Consider the following 7,761-nt stretch of genomic DNA (forward strand, 5'->3'; position numbering starts at 1 on the left):
TGCGCTCTCGAAAGTATATAATCTCTTGTATTGATTCAAATAAGTAGGAAATGTACAAAAATATGTTAATTCCTAAAATGATGAACCTGAAACTACAAACACACTACAAGGAGCACATTAGTACTAAAAATCGCTCCGAAGAGCTCATTTGAGATCAAAAAGTACTAAGGGACGGGGGTAAAAACTCTATATAAAACGCATATATCAAACTCCCCCAAGCTAGATCCTTGCTTGTCCCTAAGCAAGGAAATCATCGATGAATACAAGATCAACTTCACCCCTAACATATTTCAAAACGAAAGACATAATTCAAAGCAAAATCTAACGAGCATGCATCAATGTCAACCAATCAAATCCACCAACCACAAATCCTCCCTAACAATCGTCACGCAAAGCGAACCACAAATGCACAATGGAATTAAAGACTAGTGCTCACACACTCGTCACTCATTTATGTGGCGGATAAAAGATGTACCCGTTCGCTCTCCTCCCAACATATAAGTGTACAATGCCCTCCCAAAACTCACAACACTCGTGTGTCTAGAAAAACATACACTCAACCTAATAGTCGACTCGGAATATGTCATGTCATAACTTGCATTGATAAACAACTACTTTCACATTAATATGACTCTATGCACAAAGGTCGGAAGGTCTTCAAAGCTTGTAATGATAGGCTTAGGTAAGGGTGCGGTAAATTTGGGTATAATGTGAGCTTTAAAGCCTTGGCTTTGGGGAGCATAAATCCTAAAAACAACCGTGATCAATCAACATAATGACCATAATCTCCCACTCAACACATGACAAAACAACAAATAGCCAACACCATACTTTCTTGTATTTTTTTCACAATTGTAACCAATCACTCATAAGGATATGAATTTGCAGAACTTGATTGAAACAACACTTTGAACTTTTTTATGAGAGTAATAGATTTTTCTCTTTCTTTTCCTTTTCAATCTCTCTTTTTTTCTTTCTTTTTAGAAACCTTCACATTTGTTTTGTTCTTTCATCTCTTTTCATTTTCAACTCATTTTCAACAACAAACATGATAAGACGAACTCCTTTTTCAATACCTACTTTGTGCTCAAAATGTAGCACATTACAACTCCCTCACCTCACTACTATTAGCTCCCCCAAGCTGGGCTTGGGACTAGTAACCAATGGGGTTTTTCATGGGCTTGTAATATGGCTAGTCACCGAATAAAAGGGCACAAGCAACAACATGGGTAGAAAAGGAGGGGACAAATGTATCTAATTTCATCTGAAGGCTACCTAAATAGAAAAATGCCTTCGTCCTCCACAATGTGCATGTATATGAGTCATAAAACACTACTAATAGTTGCAAATCAATACTCAAAATCAATGACACACCAGGAAGCTATCACACATCCTAACCAAATCAACTAGTCAAGCACCAAGTCCACAAATAGTTAGTCGGAGTTGACTCATGTTAAGGCATCAAAGCAATCGAATATCAAATCATGGCTAACACATCTACATTGCCCATCATCAAATACCAAGAATCAAAACAATTTTCGTTCAAGGGGCACAGGGAAGCATGATATTGTATTCATCGGAACGTATTTTTGTATTTTTTTTTTCAAAGCAATAAACTACTCTAGAAAACATTAAACACACCAAAATAAACACACAAAAATAAGTAAATGCAAAAATAAAAGGAAAAACATACCTAATATGTACAAGTGAGTGAAACACCCCCCAAGCTAAATCAGACAATGTCCTCATTGGCTCAAGGGGTATCATGAGGAAAGTGAGCAAACCGTGGCTTATTTGTCGCTGATTCGCAAATCGCCCGATCGGGCAGCAGATCGCCCGATCGGGCAGCATTTCGCCCGATCGGGCAGCAGATCGCCCGATCGGGCGAATTTCGAACCTTTCCGTTGAATCTGTGCGCGCCCGATCGGGCGCACCTCGCCCGATCCGGATCGGGCGAAATGCAATGCCTTTTTTTATTGACTTTTCTCAGCCCAGAATCCTTCCTTGACCTTCCTACGACGTCATCATCAACCGCCCGATCGGGCGAAATTTCGCCCGATCGGGCATTTCACTCGCCTTTTGTGTGGATCGGGCAACCGTCGCCCGTTCGGGCGATTTTCCAACATTTTCCTTGAATCGACACGCGCCCGATCGGGCGCTCCTCGCCCGATCCGGATCGGGCAAAACGCAGACTACTCCGTTTCAGCTTGAATTCAACTTTTTCGAACTTGGAGCCTTAGACCTGCACAGCATTAAACGTCCAAACCGTAAAATACCCTCTTCTCACCTCTCTAACACCAAAAACTACAATGAAACACACACTTGCTCAAAAATTATACTAAAACACACAAACAAAAGCGAAAAATACACTACGAAAAGCAATAAATGGATAGTGAAATACTCATCCCCTATTAGATTGATGCAATGTCCCCATTTCACAATCTTAGTTTATGTACAGACAACGAAAGGAAGGGGATGAGAGCCACGACAACTCATCGAATGGGGGCACCAAAGATGGTGCCATCTGGTGTCGAATCAATTGCCTTGGATGAGCTATGTGGCGCGGGAAGTGACAGACCACGACCCCGATCATGAATACGGTGCCCACCGTTCACCGAGCTTTCGGCCTTTCGGGTCTCAGCATCATCAAATCGTGCCTCCCGCAAAGAGATTGGTTAGTAAATAACCAACGAACGAGCGCAGAAGCTTGTCATGCGCACTCGCACAACTTTCGTGCAACAAGACATGCACGATAATCAACAACAACATTTGCATAAAGTCCGAATGAACTCTATGCCAGTAAGGAATAGGATGCCTAAAGGAAGAAGAACAAAAAGAAAAAATAACAATAAAAGAAGAATAAGAAAAGGAAGGAAAAGAGAAAGTAGGCATACTCTCCTTATGGAAGTTGTTTTTACGGACTATTGATTCTTCAACCTCAATGATCAATGAAATAGCTCTCTCTGTGTTTTGGAATTCATGGTGGATAGGCTCTTCACCATATAGAGCTCTCTGCAAAGCATCCACCTCTTCTTTGTAAGTATTGTAAGTACCTGCGAAAGATTCACAAAGAGGAACATACTCTATTGGGTCATTGGGCTTTTGATTTTCATGGGGAGGAGGAAGATCCTCAAGTAAAGGTTTTATGGGGAAAGAGAAGGGGAGTGAGACGGTGTAAACGGGGCTAAGAATAACCCTTCTTGGACTTGGAATATGAGGGGTAGGGGTTGACACAACAACAAGGGTTTTATCAACTTCAACTTCCTCATGGACTTGCTCTATGACATATGGCTTTTCAGTTTCAACAAATCCTTCATCCATTGATCCAACAGTCAAATCATCATCCTCCCACTCATCCTCAGTCTCTGTTATAAGCTCCTCCCACTCTTGGTTGCCTATGGGTTCACTCAGTTGATCCCCATCCCCAACACAACTCGAATCATTATTTTCAATAATTTCTTGAACTTTTCTAAATCTCTCAAGAGTAGCCTTACTAGCTTTAATAATCTCATTAGTAGCCTCTTGAGATCTAGTACACTGAATCTCAATCTCAGAGTTTAATCTTCTTATTTCCTCTAAGAAGCTATCTCTGCTTTCTGATTCGGGTTGAACAGGATTGAGCAAGGGTTCACAATAATACACGGGAGAAGCAACAGTGGAATCATGAGGCAAAACATTGATATCCATGCAAGGGTTAGATAAGTCGTTAGAATATACATGATTATCATAAACATTAGAATGCACCTCATTATAACAAGCATTCAAGGGAGAGGGGGTAGAAACATGTAGATTATGCTCATAATTTGGATTAGCACATGTAACATGAATCGCCATTTCACGCTCATACAAATCCCTTGCAAACCACATATAGTAATCCCACATATCATCCAAAGACAAGGCTCGAAAATCACCATTAAATCTACTTTCTATCACATTCCTTGTATACTCATTTAAACCACCATAAGCAAAACCACAAGAATCCCAAAGATTAAAATTGTGGTAACCAATAAAATCATTTAGCCTATCGAAATACACCCAAAAAGGCTCATTTAAGAATTGAGGGAAAGAATAATAATCCATTTTTTTCAGGGGAAAAAAAATTTAAAAAATTAAAAATAAAAAATAATAAAATAAAGAAAATAAAGAAAATAAAATATATACATGGTCTCAAAGAACAGGAAGTTCTATGAGACTCAAGAAAATAATCTAGATCATAAAATTAGTAGCAGAAAATGAAACCGTTTCCCCGGCAACGGCGCCAAAATTTGACAGGCTAAAGTCGTATCACCTAGTCAAAAATAAACCTAATTCCACTAACAAGGTAGCAAGGGAAGTCAGGATCGTATCCACAGGGAAACAAGCGTTCTTTCTACTATTAAAACTAAGGTCTAAACTATTGGGAAACAAGAAAGTTGGTTGATTTGTATATTAAAACTAAGACAATAATAAAAGAGGAATAAATAAGATATTAAGAGGTCTAGGGCATAGGTTCACCAATGAACAACAATCCGGGATGATAAACAATATTAATAATCAATAGAACAGTTAATTAGATTAGCATGCTCTCTCGAATCGATACTAATCATAGACTTAGAATTAACGGGCTCTCGCTACGTATTAATCTCAGTTCTACCTATTGACACAAGCCTAAACATCAAATTGCATCTCTCGAATCTTAACTTGATATTGCTAGACTAATACAATTATACCTGCGCAAATCTAATCGCATAGTAAATGAAATCAATCAATAGGAATTAACCACAATACCAACAATCAAAAACATTCAATCATCCCTTCAAATTAATTCATGGATTCCCAAAACCCTAGAATATAAACTACTCACAAATATTTAATTTAAACAAAGCAAACATGATTAATGAAAACATAATTAAAATTGAATAAAGAAGGAAAGAAATAATAAATACCAAATTGAAGAACAAAGGATGAAATTTAAAGTTTGAAACTTGAAAGCAATAATAAAAGTAATTAACAAAAGTTTAGAGAAAAAATAAAAACTAAGCAATGAACTAAGGTACTAGAAAAAATAAGATCCCAAATAATATGTCTAAGGGCTATATTTATAGTCTAGCCCAAACGTAGAAGAAAAAAACCGGAAACAAAGCAAAAATCCGCGCCCAGGGGTTGTCGTCGCCCGATCGGGCAATGGGCCGCCCGATCGGGCGATCTGCTCGTCAAACTGCACGATCCCGTATCTTAAAAACACCATATCTCCTTCGTTATAAGTCGGAATTAGGCGAGTGACCACTCTTTGGAAAGCTCTTAAAGTTTAGAATTCAACCCAATTTGAATCTCTGCATTTGAAGTTGTATAACTCGAGTTATGATCAAAATAGTGGACGACATTCAGTTTTCTACTTCTTTCACTATTCGCTTTGCATGAAAATTCTTCCAACCCAATGTTTGCGCTCTCGAAAGTATATAATCTCTTGTATTGATTCAAATAAGTAGGAAATGTACAAAAATATGTTAATTCCTAAAATGATGAACCTGAAACTACAAACACACTACAAGGAGCACATTAGTACTAAAAATCGCTCCGAAGAGCTCATTTGAGATCAAAAAGTACTAAGGGACGGGGGTAAAAACTCTATATAAAACGCATATATCAAACTCCCCCAAGCTAGATCCTTGCTTGTCCCTAAGCAAGGAAATCATCGATGAATACAAGATCAACTTCACCCCTAACATATTTCAAAACGAAAGACATAATTCAAAGCAAAATCTAACGAGCATGCATCAATGTCAACCAATCAAATCCACCAACCACAAATCCTCCCTAACAATCGTCACGCAAAGCGAACCACAAATGCACAATGGAATTAAAGACTAGTGCTCACACACTCGTCACTCATTTATGTGGCGGATAAAAGATGTACCCGTTCGCTCTCCTCCCAACATATAAGTGTACAATGCCCTCCCAAAACTCACAACACTCGTGTGTCTAGAAAAACATACACTCAACCTAATAGTCGACTCGGAATATGTCATGTCATAACTTGCATTGATAAACAACTACTTTCACATTAATATGACTCTATGCACAAAGGTCGGAAGGTCTTCAAAGCTTGTAATGATAGGCTTAGGTAAGGGTGCGGTAAATTTGGGTATAATGTGAGCTTTAAAGCCTTGGCTTTGGGGAGCATAAATCCTAAAAACAACCGTGATCAATCAACATAATGACCATAATCTCCCACTCAACACATGACAAAACAACAAATAGCCAACACCATACTTTCTTGTATTTTTTTCACAATTGTAACCAATCACTCATAAGGATATGAATTTGCAGAACTTGATTGAAACAACACTTTGAACTTTTTTATGAGAGTAATAGATTTTTCTCTTTCTTTTCCTTTTCAATCTCTCTTTTTTTCTTTCTTTTTAGAAACCTTCACATTTGTTTTGTTCTTTCATCTCTTTTCATTTTCAACTCATTTTCAACAACAAACATGATAAGACGAACTCCTTTTTCAATACCTACTTTGTGCTCAAAATGTAGCACATTACAACTCCCTCACCTCACTACTATTAGCTCCCCCAAGCTAGGCTTGGGACTAGTAACCAATGGGGTTTTTCATGGGCTTGTAATATGGCTAGTCACCGAATAAAAGGGCACAAGCAACAACATGGGTAGAAAAGGAGGGGACAAATGTATCTAATTTCATCTGAAGGCTACCTAAATAGAAAAATGTCTTCGTCCTCCACAATGTGCATGTATATGAGTCATAAAACACTACTAATAGTTGCAAATCAATACTCAAAATCAATGACACACCAGGAAGCTATCACACATCCTAACCAAATCAACTAGTCAAGCACCAAGTCCACAAATAGTTAGTCGGAGTTGACTCAAGTTAAGGCATCAAAGCAATCGAATATCAAATCATGGCTAACACATCTACATTGCCCATCATCAAATACCAAGAATCAAAACAATTTTCGTTCAAGGGGCACAGGGAAGCATGATATTGTATTCATCGGAACGTATTTTTGTATTTTTTTTTTCAAAGCAATAAACTACTCTAGAAAACATTAAACACACCAAAATAAACACACAAAAATAAGTAAATGCAAAAATAAAAGGAAAAACATACCTAATATGTACAAGTGAGTGAAACACCCCCCAAGCTAAATCAGACAATGTCCTCATTGGCTCAAGGGGTATCATGAGGAAAGTGAGCAAACCGTGGCTTATTTGTCGCTGATTCGCAAATCGCCCGATCCGGCAGCAGATCGCCCGATCGGGCAGCATTTCGCCCGATCGGGCAGCAGATCGCCCGATCGGGCGAATTTCGAACCTTTCCGTTGAATCTGTGCGCGCCCGATCGGGCGCACCTCGCCCGATCCGGATCGGGCGAAATGCAATGCCTTTTTTTATTGACTTTTCTCAGCCCAGAATCCTTCCTTGACCTTCCTACGACGTCATCATCAACCGCCCGATCGGGCGAAATTTCGCCCGATCGGGCATTTCACTCGCCTTTTGTGTGGATCGGGCAACCGTCGCCCGTTCGGGCGATTTTCCAACATTTTCCTTGAATCGACACGCGCCCGATCGGGCGCTCCTCGCCCGATCCGGATCGGGCAAAACGCAGACTACTCCGTTTCAGCTTGAATTCAACTTTTTCGAACTTGGAGCCTTAGACCTGCACAGCATTAAACGTCCAAACCGTAAAATACCCTCTTCTCACCTCTCTAACACCAAAAACTACAATGAAACACACACTTGCTCAAAAATTATACT

This window comes from Spinacia oleracea, chromosome 4 (assembly GCF_020520425.1).
Source record: "Spinacia oleracea cultivar Varoflay chromosome 4, BTI_SOV_V1, whole genome shotgun sequence".
NCBI classification, from domain to species: Eukaryota; Viridiplantae; Streptophyta; class Magnoliopsida; order Caryophyllales; family Amaranthaceae; genus Spinacia; species Spinacia oleracea.